This window comes from Porites lutea, chromosome 11 (assembly GCF_958299795.1).
Source record: "Porites lutea chromosome 11, jaPorLute2.1, whole genome shotgun sequence".
Taxonomy (NCBI): domain Eukaryota; kingdom Metazoa; phylum Cnidaria; class Anthozoa; order Scleractinia; family Poritidae; genus Porites; species Porites lutea.
The window spans coordinates 2,163,342-2,177,342 of record NC_133211.1 but is presented as its reverse complement, the minus strand read 5'-3'; positions in this window follow the sequence as shown (position 1 = coordinate 2,177,342).

Genomic DNA, 14,001 nt, shown 5'->3' with positions numbered 1-14,001 from the left:
CGTTGAAAAATAATGACCGAAGTGAAAACTTTGACAGGCGCTAAAAGCAGAAAAAGGCGGGAACTTAGGCGGGAAATCACGTACGGTACCTACCTCGATCCCAGTGTCCTCTGGAACGAGTAGCAGAGGACCCTAAGAACCATGTAGGTTGGTACGGTGCTATATATCTTCTTCGAAACAGTTATTCCCAAAAAGAAAGCTTGTTGTTGTATCCGATATAAACTAAATTAAGATACTACACTACACTCGGGAACTATGACCTCATTACTAATAGCATCAATTCAGTTTTGGAATTTTTTAAAACGAATCTCGCCAAGAATTACTTTTTACTTTAGAGAGGCATATTAGAAAGGAAAAATAGCTAAAAGGTTGTATATTTTTCATCTTGTATATTTTATATACGAAAATACAGGAAAATGCATTTAGAGGAATGTAACTTTGTCTTTTCATTTATTTCATTTGTTTTTGGAAGGCAAAATTTCTGTACAAAAGATGTAAGTCATATAAGGAGATGATCAAACGTCGAGCTTTTCACATAACGACCAACCAAATGCTAATGAATTAGAACTATAGATTTTGCTAATTACCAATTAGGTTCGTCACTGGTGTAGATGGGAGTTTGGTCCTAGCCTAAACATTAGGCCACGTCCACACGGCACTGGACCTGGAGTTTCGACCAACTGAAAAACTTGACCAGATTATTGGCTCATATGAAACCGTTCAATATTTTCGCTCTGTTGACACTTAACTTTGACCGCCTAGACGTCTATACTTTTGTAATGTTAAGGTGGTTCCGTGTCAACATGAATTTTAAACCGGTCGTAAATTCGTCCGGTGTCGTGTGGATCTCGTCGCCCCATGGCCATGTAAAGGAGTGCGGATTCCGGAATCCAGTAAATTTTTGCATGTCGAATCCAGGATCTTGGAAATTTTTGCTTGTGGAATCCGGAATCCTGGGCCTTTGAATCCGGAATACAGCCGTAGGAATCCGGAATCCCTTTCTCTCTTGCTTTATAAGAACTGGAATCCGGAATCCAAGTTCCGCTGGAAAAGATCTGGAACCCAGTAATTGCAAACCGGAATCCATGGGGTGGAAACAGAATCCAAGAGTGTCTTGGATTTCTTTACACGGGGAGAATCTAGCCTTAGTTTCGTCTGTGTCGCAGGCAAGTGTCCCTAGGTTGTGTACAGATCCCCCCTTCTCCCCTAAGGTTAAGTGTCTCGGAAGTAAAAGAGTTAAAATTATGTTCATCATGACTATTAGGCGAGAAATGATTAGTGCAGTTGACCTATGCTTGTGTTTCGATGATTTCATCTGTTTTAGACAAAGTGCTCACTTTCGTGATTTATTTCTTTATTTTAGCGACTTCTTCATTGCCATTGTCGTCGTCGCTTCTTAAGCTCCCTACTGTTAGAGAAAGTTCATTTTTTATTAGTGTGCGTGGGAGTAAGTGGGATATGAGGGGTCATGCCAAAAAATATGGCCTTAAAGGGGGGCTGCCAAAAAATATTGGGCATAAACGGGGCTCACCAAGAAAATTTCATTCAAGTTTTACATTGACGGCATCTTTTAATGCAAATACAATCAAACCTCTTTAATACGGACACCAAAGGGACAGAACCAATTGTCCGCTTTACAGAGGTGTCCGTATTATAGAGGTAGCAAATGTATGATTTTTGACATTTCTGGTACCAAACAAACTGTCCCTAACAGAGAGGTGTCCGTATTATATCCTAAAGGAGAAGTTAGACTGTAATCTGCAAGAATGCCAAAAACCAGCGTTTCTGAACGGTCCCTTTATACTGTGTGTCGATCGACGTATCTGATGAGCACGGTGTTGACCTGGTTAAAGAGAGCAAACCGGTTCAATTTATATAAAATCCACTAATGGTCTTGGGTAAAATGTACACAGGTAGAAAGAAAGTTCAGCGTTTCTGAACGGTCCCTTTATACTGTGTGTCGATCGACGTATCTGATGAGCACGGTGTTGACCTGGTTAAAGAGAGCAAACCGGTTCAATTTATATAAAATCCACTAATGGTCTTGGGTAAAATGTACACAGGTAGAAAGAAAAACATCATATAAGTTGAACGAGGTAAACCGTTTTTTATTTTGATGTCTCTTGGTAATTGTGGGATTCAGAAACAAATATTTTTTCCCACACAAATTCTCATATTTCGATAGTTGCGTAACAGCGCCGACGCTTACATTTTGAGCCTAGGCTTCTAGTGGTATATAACAATATGATTAAAATTAAAGATCAGCTGGCGGCTGTCTAAGCGCATAGAAACGCTGACTAAGGGACGGACCATTACAAAACTTATCGGGGGGTGGAGGGGGGCGAGCGAAGTACAAAAAAAAGTACGCAAGGGAAAATTAAATGAAAACAAATTCATGCACGCCAATTAATCCTAAAAAATATTCATGCTACGGCCAAACATAAATCCATACAAGGAATTTGATAACGAAAAAAAATTCCTGCGGCTCGAAAATTCCCTACCCCCCCCCCCATAACGTTTCTTATGGTCCGTCCCCAAATACCATTTTTACCCAAAATAAAAAGTAGCAACATTTTTCGCATTCTTCCAGGGTGATTGTTAAAGCAAGGTAACCAACAGTTTCAAATAACTAATGATAACAAAACAAACGAAAAATATCAGTTTTGCAAGGTAATTTTACCTGATAGAGACTACGAATCCAAAAGAAACTCGAAAACTAAAAACTAGTCAATCTTTATGAACTCAAACATCCCTTGACCCTTTCCTCCTCACATAGATCACTAGAACTAAAGGATCAGTATGAAGCTAAATCAGTCATCCATAGTCTTGTTTGTTTTTGCTAAACAATTAAGTAGGATAACTCAAGCTATTTATTCACACTGCTAATAAAAATATCACGATTACAGTTTAAAACTAAAGAAAGTTCTCCCCACCAAAAAAAGATACTCAAGTCAATGTTGAGCAAAAAACTGGGACGAAATTATAAAAGATTTTCAGGCCTTTTATATTCTACATCTTTGGCGCGCTAAACTCTCCCAAGTTCGTTGCCAAGCTTGACACAATGATGTGGTGGATCGCATCTGCAGAATTAGGAAGAAAAAACAATTTATAGCATATATAAGGCAATGCAGTTGTATATTGGCATCCAATAATTGTCATATATTTGCTTCGACTCCATTCACATAATTCGAAATAATTACACAAAAACTGTTTTTGAAAAAATAAAGAAAAGCCTCGTTGCATAAGCTATTTAAACATGGCGACCAAGGGAATTCTGAGTTTTATGTGCTGTTCAATTTTTGTACCTCTGCAGTTATTTGGGGATGGAGGCGAAGTTACTGGATCTCGGTTACTGACATTATTCCGAGAATTTCTTTTTCAGACATACTGATTAGGAAAAGTTCAGTTAATATGGAAAGGGTGGGCAGGAATATATTTAGAGGGGGTGGGGCTGAAATTTTCAAAACGTGTTTTTGTAGTGGGTGGGGGGAAGGGACTCTGCAAACTGATGATAGGGTCACAAAGAGGGGGGAGGGGGCACCTAAAATGTTCCTTGATATGAACAGTGTAATTTTAAGGTATGAATAATAACAAGCAAGTTTTCAGTCAATAAAATAACTTTATCCATAAAGCTTGTTCAAATGGGGCCTCAATCGAATTTTACTCAGTCTTGCTTTACGGCTGATAAAACTTTTTTATTTCTGTATTTGGCCTGGTGAGACCTTAAAACTAACTAACTTATAGAAATAATAAATACAAACTTCAGGTTGATTCAAAATATTTTTAAATAGCGGGAAAGAAAAAAGTACGACACCTCCAATGGTTTGGACAGCACATTCCATCCATGTTATGATAGCAACAACGACCATTCGTATAACCACAACAGCCCCACCCAGTAGGACTCGCTCTCCATGGACAGCATCTTCCTGCGCAAAAATTTCCATCAGGGCAAATCGCTGTGTAATAATTACAGAGGTTAATTAATTTTACACAAATCACAAAGGATCAACTCTAATTTCGTTAAAGATCAGTGAAATGTCTCTTACGATTCTCTCATACATGCAGGTTCTTTATCGGCGAGCTCATTTGGTAAAAAAAAGCACTTTTCTAGGTATAAACATCCTCATACTCTTTGCATGTGCTCTAAAGCATTATAGAGTAATGACAGGCTAGTATGTGACATTGAAATATCAAGCAAAACCCAGAAATATTGCCTGAAAAGTGTTTGCAACTTTTAAGTGACTCGATTCTACTAATTTTGCCTTGCAAACAACATACTTGGACTTCAGGCACTTAATCCGTTGAGATAATTCTAAAAGCTGATAATAGGTTTAGACGAACTAGTGATGATTGAGCTAATTGATATCAATTTGTAGAGGGTCTCGATGAGGATATTATATCCACTGGTGATAAAACGCCAAAAATTTAGTCTTAAGGCGTAAAAATCGACATATTTAACGGTTAGTCAGTAAACTTGACCCTCACCGACTCGCTAAAATCCGCGTAAAAAACTTTAAAAAATCCTTGCTTTATTTAGCTTGAGAACGTGCTAGAGCTGGAATATCCCAAAAAATGCTCTAAAAACTCTATTTGCAAATTCGCCCAGCTTTTTCCCTAAAATTAAATGCCTCCAAAAATCTATAAATATCCCAAAAAGTTTCTAAAAATCCCAAAATATCCCAAAATTTTCCAAAAATTTCTATTTATCTCACAATATTTTTTAATGAAACCTCAGATCTCCCTTTAAGAAAAGAAAACGGCATACACATTTTGTACGCTTTTTTGATAGCGCTTTTATCAAACAAAAGGCACTCAATGTCGGTTCCAGCAGATGAGTGCCGAGTGGAATGACGGGATGCTTTAGAAAAAGGAAACACCGCTGCACGATTGGATTGCATTCTAGGAGTCACCAATTAGTAAACAATGGGACAAACTTATCATTTCATAGGAAATTAAATAAAGAGGCAAAGAAAATAGAACCATTTTTTTTCAAAATAATCTAAAAATCCCCAATAGTTTAAAAATCTTCTGATGCTCTAAGAATCCTAATTTTAAAAAAAATCCAGCTTTTTGTGTCTAGGCCTAACGCCACTCCTGTGGTTCGTCCATTCGTGGTGTTTAAAAGCTAAAAAATGGAGTCAGCCAATGGTAAAGTACGTCATTTAAGGATTAAAAGTCATCAGTCTTGGTACTGAGCGGGAAAACACAGCAGGAGATCTTTGAGTTCTTATGAGTTTCTGATACGAGCTAATGGAATTTGGTAACTGAGTGAGTCTACAACCTTTTGTTTGGATTGCACATATTTACCTCCAGCTTTCAAATGCCGATAAGATTCACCAGTAGATGATATAATCAGCACAAGAATCATATTAACAGCTACTTTGTGTGGAAGCATTTTGTAAATGAACAACTTCCTGTAAAATACATAAGATGATATCATTATTGACCAAACGTGAGGTCATAATGGTTAGCTATTGAACAATTAAGTGGTTTTTCAACCTCGTCCCCAGGGCGCTTTTCCTTGGCTTTGGAGGTGGGGCGGGAAAAGGCCCTGGCATCGGCCTGCCAATCCGTCATTTGGATTGGCTGATTGATTTAGGTAATTTATGTAAGAAAATAGCCAAATGAAAATAATTTATGCATTATACCGAAATTGAAATGGCGGAAAGTATGACCACTCCAAAGAAGAAATCCAGTTTGCAGGCTATGTGGTGGTTCTCACGAGTGTCGCTATGCTTCGAATATTCAGCAAGGCCGGCTTATGTAAACATCTGTGTTCGAAAGGTTATAAAACCTGTGGTATAAGACCGTATAAAAATTTCTGAGGACGATACAGCTGACGATACGAGGTGAGCAGTGTTATGTAGGAGTGGCGTTACTTCGTAGACAAAATGGATTAGTTTATTCGGAGAGCTCAAAATGTAGACAATACACCGTATGATTTAAACTCAGAATATTCTGTAAAACGATGCGTTTAACTTTCACTGTCTTCACATCAGTCGTCGAAGCTTCCGTCAAAGGATATGCCACCCAATGCTTCGATGCAGTGGATGAGCCGCAATAAAAGGGGGTGGTAGGCATACACGACTTTTACCTCGTGCCAAAATACTGCTAGTCTGCTACACAGCCGTTTTTAGTGTCGTTTGCGTGACGACACTAAAAACGGCTGTGTAGCAGACTAAGTACTGCTCGTTCCAAGTTATTATTTTTTTCTCTGCTGGGCACATTATGCTCTGGAAGGTTCTACATTTTCACAGAGCAAATGTGATTTTAACCGCTTGTTTCTAGCCTGTTCGAGGCGTTCAGATAGTCAGTAGAGCACGGCGATAAGTGGGGAGCGAGTTAGTGAATGGAACAGGCAGCTTGTTTCACACTGAGAGGTCATGGCACACATATCGATTTACTGTGGTTTTGTGTCTGGTCGGCAGGATTTGCCCTCTGATGTAAGAGCATTTTCTTTGACCTCGTTTAAAGCGTAAAGTTTTTTATCACAGCTGAATAAGGGTTATAATTTTCTTCCAAGTACCTTCTGGTTATGAATAACTAAGCGATTTTCTTTAGTCCGTGAATGTTATGTTTTTTTTATGCAATGTTGTATCTCGCTGGGCCCAGCGCGTTTGTTATCTTTGCAGGATGTTTAAAGTTTCAAGGATAGTGATTTTCAGATCCAAAATTATTAGAATGAAGTGAAGCTTAAACTGCAGCTGTATCAACTACGGAGAATTGCATTGAGACTTAGTAGACTTTAGCTTAATGATTTTCTAAAGATAATACGAGTCTTTTGATTGGAGCGCGTATTCGGGGGAGTATTTCCTTCCTTTGTAATAGCTTTTGAATAAGCTTAAAGTGTTTGGACTGCGTTATTCCCGGTATTATTGCCACTTTGTGATCATTGGCAAGACCATGGTTTCGGTTCTCTACGCGAACCTCATTAGTTGCCGGGTTGGCTTTGTACTTTTTTTTGGCTAGTTGCTTTTACAAGTTAGAGCAACTTTAGTTGTTCTTCCCTATCGTGGCGAGAACGGTACGGTCGTTACCCTGGGTACCAGAGGTTTTTCTCGCGTGCGGCGGAAATTTTCGGTGTTGGCCGAAAAGGAAAGATTCGAAACACTTTACTTGAAGAGGTTTAAAATAAAGCGATGGAAGGATACCATTACTCAAGGAAAATCCAACTCGGCGAAGCACTGATAAAAAAACCCTGGTCTATTCGCCATCCTCGATGTTTTGTTTATCGTATGCGATCGTATGCTAATTTAGTACACCCACAAATTCTGGGTGTTTGGTGGTCATGTGACCGGCCGATGCCAGGGCCTTTTCCCGCCCCACCTCCAAAGCCAGGGAAAAGCGCCCTGGGGACGAGGTTGGTGGTTTTTTTTTTCGACCAAGACGAATTCGAGGTCAGCAAAAACGCATGAAAGAACGAGACCAACATCCAGCCATCTTGTTAAAAGAACCTTCCAGAGAGATTAACCGGTTCATTTTCAACAAAAGACGAGACCTATTTTACTTTACCGCTTTAATTCGTAGCCAAGTTCACAACTGACATTCAGACTTAACAATTCTCTCTTTTCCTACTGATGCTGCTCCTTGGTTTTTATAGTTGACCAGCAGCTCATCTGCGTGTTACCCACAAACTTATCAGTCGCAGTTAACTGAAATTAACACTTACGTAAATCTTCTCTGATTGGCCTGGAAAGGCTCCGTTTAGCAACGAATCCTTCCAGTTGTTTGTCTGGTCAAAACGAATTCAATCTTATTTTTTTTTATCAAGCCTGGGTTGTCCAGTCAATATAAAACATGCAAAGACAGCAATATGAAAATCACATGGATTCACTTATATGTTGAATTCTTACAATTGCGATCTGAAAGACACTGACAAAATTCACAGTTTATAAGATCGTGTCTAGTAGTCGATTTATCGGGGGTTTGAAGCTTCTTCATTGAAAATGATAGGCTAAAACTCTCCCACAAATCAATTACAGATGTCAACGAGAGAAAAAATTTCATTTCATAATGATCCAACATGTAGCAACCCTCAAAAATCACACTGAACAATAAAAAATTTCCTCTTAGTATTAAAGCATCTGAAAATCATGGGATACCCATCACCAGTATCATTCAAATACAGTCTAACCTCTCCTTACGGACACCTCTATAGTACGAATACCTCTCTATAACGGACAATTTGTTTGGTCCCAGAAATGCCAAAAATCAAACATTCCCTACCTCTATAATACGGACACCTCTGTTCCTTTGGTGTCCGTATTAAAGAGGTTTGACTGTACCTTTAATCCTAAATGTTAAAAACAAAGTTAGAGGTGATTTTCGCGAAATCTATAATGAAATGTCAAGTTAAGGTTTAAGCGAAAAAATTAATCATGCAATATCCACAAGTATAAACAAGTTTTAGCCTGTATAGGACCGGACTGCTTAATTCATGAAAGTAATAAGTCATGATAAGTGTTAAAATTAGTAGGCTAACTTAGCCTCCTTTAGGAAGAAATGGGCTTCTTTCAAACAATGTCCTTCAGAAAAATAATTTAATCTAAACAACGAAATAAAGTGGGAGAAAGAGATGGGGGCAGATGGAGGAGGGAAGGAGGAAAGGCAGGCAACCTTCTTGTGATTGTCATTGTAGTCCTTTTGTGGACTTTGTCTTTCTTTTTGTGTTTTTTTAATTTCATTTTCCCTTTTGTTGAAACTGTTATCTGTTTCAATGTAAAGTCAAATCAGTAACCGATAATTAGATTAAATTGTAATGAACTGTTAACTGTTTGTAAAGAATAAAGGGAAAAAAGGTGATAAAATTAGTAAATTAAATAGCAGCTACCTAATTGGTACTTAATTTCGCGGGTCTAAAATTTAGCCATTTCCGCGATTGTAAAAAATTCGCGACATTTAGCCCAAATAGTTTATTAACATGTTTTAACTAATGTTAGCAACATTACAGGATATGTATCGCGGGTCTAAAATTTAGTCTTTTTGGCGACTGTAAAAAATTCGCCACATTTAGCCCAAAAAGTTTATTAACATGTATTAACTAATGTTAGCAACATTACAGGATATGTATCGACAAATACACAAATTGTTGACTTGCGGAGTTTACTGCTACGTTCCATTTTGTATCTTCAGTTGTGAAATAACGCCAATTTCACACATTGCTTGTTCCAGTTAGTATAGGTAATAGCATGATTTGTAGTGATATTTGACATAAATACCACGAGTGATATTTGAAAATTGTTACACTTAATTTCACGAGCCGATAGGCGAGTGAAATTTGAGACAATTTTGAAATATTGCGAGTGGCCTACGTCAAATATCATGTACAAATCATGCTATTATTTGTTTACACTACTACCCGCAAAAGTTTTTTAATTTTTACATGTAGGTATTTCAAAGTAAGCTGAAATACCACCGCTCTAAGCCAATCAAATTGCAGAAATTTCTCATGTAGTATAAACATAGAAATTTTTAACACGTTCTGATTTTTTTACAACAACAGTGGAACCCCGTTAATACGACCACCTTCGGGCCATGGAAATTTGGCCGTATTAACGGGGTGGTCGTATTAATGGGGTAGGGTCAAATTATGGTGCAAAAATAATACCCAAGCCCTTGTAATTTCGAAGAGGCTCAAGTTCCCCTAGGATGACCGAACAGATACATATTTTACAGCGCCGCTTAGAATGCTTCATGTCGATATATCACGTTCTTCCCATACTACCTTTCGGTTTTGTCACGTAAGCTTGAAGCTTTGATGTTTACAACATTTATTTTAACTACCGTAAAAAGGTCAAAATGGTTACTCACAACTACCTGCTAGTATTTACTACTACCACTAAATCAATCTATGCATCGGGTGTAATTCACTGAACTTGTAGAGTTTATTTCACATTGCTGGGTGTTAATTCTTCTGGTGTATCAGCGTTAGGTCATAAACCATACAGCGTTAATTTAGCCTCATACTACTACTACTACTACTACTACTACTACTACTACTACTACTACTACTACTACTACTACTACTACTACTACTACTACTACTACTACTAATAATAATAATAATAATAATAATAACAATAATAATATTAAAAATAAGGAAGGAGACTTTCGAGATTCAATTTCAAAACAATCTTCAGTAACACAGTCAACGGCTGTCACATGAAAATAACATTGAGGGGGACATTGGGGGGGTCTGAACACCGCAACACCGCAAAAAATTTTGCCGAACACCGCATCACCGCAAGAAAAGTCGGTGGATCACCGTCACCGCAATATCTATTTTCAGTCTGATGATTTTAGCGTCAGTACAAGATAAAGCTTTCAAGATTTTGCCTTTGACCTTAAGAAAATCTCTGAAACAACACATAACGAGGCCAAAGCTGTAGTTACTCTGCCTATGCCTTTCGATCTTGGTTGTTACGTACACTTTGACTCTAGAATCCTAGAAGATCTATGAACTTGAGCGGAAAATTACCGCTGCCTCGTGCTACAAGAATATTTCCGGAGAGTCGCTTGTCCTGAAATTAATTAACATTGTCACCGAAAAATACTCCCAGTCTCCTTTCTTGAATATTTAAGTTTCAGGCTTTGAAACCTTTTAACTATGGGTACTCAGGCAATAGACCGTATGCATGATGACGTAACACGCCCGAAAGGCAGTATGGTAGTTGTAGTCACGCTTAAATCCAAGATGGCGGCCAGTTGTGCTAGTAGTGGGGGAAATAGGAAAAGTACGTAGTATTTGACGTATCTGAAGGCTCAAACAAATACCCCGAGCCGCTACTTGACCACCCGGCCACATCAGAACACTTGTCAGCATTTCTGCCATTTAAATTTCCCGCTTCGGGGAAATACAACGCCATATTGGATTCGTGCGTGACTACAACTACAACAATGCACGTTCAAGCCCCAAAAGCATTGTTTAACGTCATTATGCATAAGGTTTATGAGGATGGAAAAGTTTAAAAAAAGGGCGATTATTAAAACGATTATTCTAGCCAAAACTAGTTTTCGCGTTACCACGTTGGCTTGAAATTTTATTCTTTCTTTCTTTTTTTTCTCTCTGTTATTTCTCTTTTAAACCAAAAAAAAATACACCTTACCCCTCCCAATTGTCCCTCCCCCCTAGTCTCCCGCGGCCCGTTCACGCGCTTGATATCAATAGCTATTTGACCCATTTGAGAAAGTAGACAAAAATAGGTCGAATAGTGACCCAAACAGCGTCTTAAAGGTCCCAGAAGATCGAACGACCTTGGAGTGGGTTTAGACAGATATCAGATTGACCTCCGTACGACCTTATGCAGTTAAGACTAGCTACGATATTCAGATACAGAGACAATGTGTGTTACTTACCAAATGCATTCTACAAACTTCGCGAGTCTCTTTTCCTCCTTGTTTATGGAGCATCGAAATTTGTTTTTCCACCTATAGTCTTCTCCACCTTGCCCTCCTCGTAAAAAAAGCTACGCAATGAACTACGCATTCAGGATCGACAGGATCAGCTGCGTCAGTCGCAAGGTTTTCGCTCATCTTGCCTGACGGACGTACATGTGGCGATCCGGGTCGCGAAGGTCACGTTGCTTATCAAGTTACTTAATATAAATGAATAACAGGCTTAGGATTGGTGACGGGCAGCGTATTTAATATTAACTAGAGAGTATTAGAGGACACTTAGAGTGTATTTTATTTCAAATCAAACATGATGGAGGCTAAATTTAGATCTGACAAACTTCAAAATGGAAACTGCGACACCGCAGATAACTTCGTTTCACCGAACACCGCAGACTTTAAGACGCAAACATCGCACACCGTGAGGTTTAAGAACACCGCAACACCGCAAGCTGAGATTTTATTCGCCGCAACACCGCATGAAAAAATGCCCAACACCGCAACACCGCAAATCCCCAATGTCCCCCTCAACATTCACTCACCTTGATACTCAAAAAACTCCGAAACGTTCAGATTCGCTAAAACCGACGCTAAACAAAAGAAGTAACAAAAGCCTAGCCTTCGTAGCTGGCGGTATTGTGTAGTAGTCGAGTGAGATTTGGCGGCGGAGCCGTTGTAATATAGTCGAGTGAGATTTGACGGCGGAGCCGTCACTAGCGGCGAAGCCGCGAGAAATACCGCCTGCCAGAAAACCATGATTTTTCGAATGCCGCCCACTTTTGTCACGTTAGCTGATCCCAATTAAATCAGCCAATCAAAGAGAAACCAGTTTAGAAATAAGCGTTGACAGGCTAAACACGACTCCTAAGCTCGTGACAATGCACTGACAATGTGAAACCTGACCTTGTGAGTTTGCTTGAACAGAGGTTTTTTTTATTTTCTCGGCTCTCGCTCGAAGGTTACTAGCACTACACAGTGCATGTATCATTCTAAACTTTGACTGAGTAAATCTTTTTTTGCAACACTAGGCTTAACATTAAAAGGTCATGAAGCTGGTTTGTTACATGCATACTGAGTAACCATTTCCGGAGGTTTATTCTTCTGTAGGCGTTCCTGATAGGATTTGATCTCAGATGCAGTTGTAAAGTGTTTTAATTTTCTTTGACCTTTGTTTCTTACGGCTAAATTAAGACAATTCCAGCGCTGTAAAGTTTAAAGAGACGCCATTTCGGCAATTTGGTCATCAATTATGCTCTTTCTAAAGCGGAAATCACAATCACAATCACTTTACATGTACGTCTTTTTCAGTTTGCCATCTGCTCCCTAAATTGGGAAATATACTCGAAGGCTCATCTAACATGATTGACATATGTATGGCCCTCGACCAATCCGTTTCCCCGCACACTGGTGTGCGGACCATTCAAAATACCGGGGTTTTCTGGCAGGCGGTATTTCAACCGCCTCGTCCCTACTCCTTTTTTTTGGAACACGGCTCCGCCGCCAAAACTTTAATCTCGCACCCACACAATACCGCCAGCTACGCAGGCTACAAAAGCCCGGAATTCAGACAGATCAGTGCTGTCATCACCGCTCGGCCAAGACTGGGTACGGTGTACAAATGATGACCTCACAAGATTCACAAGGGGAGGGCAAGAAATTGTTGAGACTACATGCGAGAACTCTTACATACACTTTAACTTGCAGTTCGTGGCCAAAGCTGCCCTCATCTGTGAGTCAGTAAGGTCCTTGAATTAAGAGCTACTAAGGCCTTAAATATTCATTTAAAGAACATTCTCCGTCCTCAATTTTTAAGCAGGTTCTCCCGTCTCCCTATTTTTTTGCTTCCTTTCCTTAAAGCGTTCCTCTCCCCTCATTTAACTTCATGATTGCTGAGTTTTGTACTTTACACGGGGAGAATCTAGCCTTAGTTTCGGCTGTGTCGCAGGCAAGTGTCCCTAGGTTGTGTACAGATCCCCCCTTCTCCCCTAAGGTTAAGTGTCTCGGAAGTAAAAGAGTTAAAATTATGTTCATCATGACTATTAGGCGAGAAATGATTAGTGCAGTTGACCTATGCTTGTGTTTCGATGATTTCATCTGTTTTAGACAAAGTGCTCACTTTCGTGATTTATTTCTTTATTTTAGCGACTTCTTCATTGCCATTGTCGTCGTCGCTTCTTAAGCTGCCTACTGTTAGAGACAGTTCATTTTTTATTAGTGTGCGTGGGAGTAAGTGGGATAAGAGGGGTCATGCCAAAAAATATGGTTTTAAAGGGGGGCTGCCAAAAAATATTGGGTGTAAACGGGGCTCACCAAGAAAATTTCATTCAAGTTTTGCATTGACGGCATCTTTTAATGCAAATACAATCAAACCTCTTTAATACGGACACCAAAGGGACAGAACCAATTGTCCGCTTTACAGAGGTGTCCGTATTATAGAGGTAGCGAATGTATGATTTTTGACATTTCTGGTACCAAACAAACTGTCCCTAACAGAGAGGTGTCCGTATTATATCCTAAAGGAGAAGTTAGACTGTAATCTGCAAGAATGCCAAAAACCAGCGTTTCTGAACGGTCCCTTTATACTGTGTGTCGATCGACGTATCTGATGAG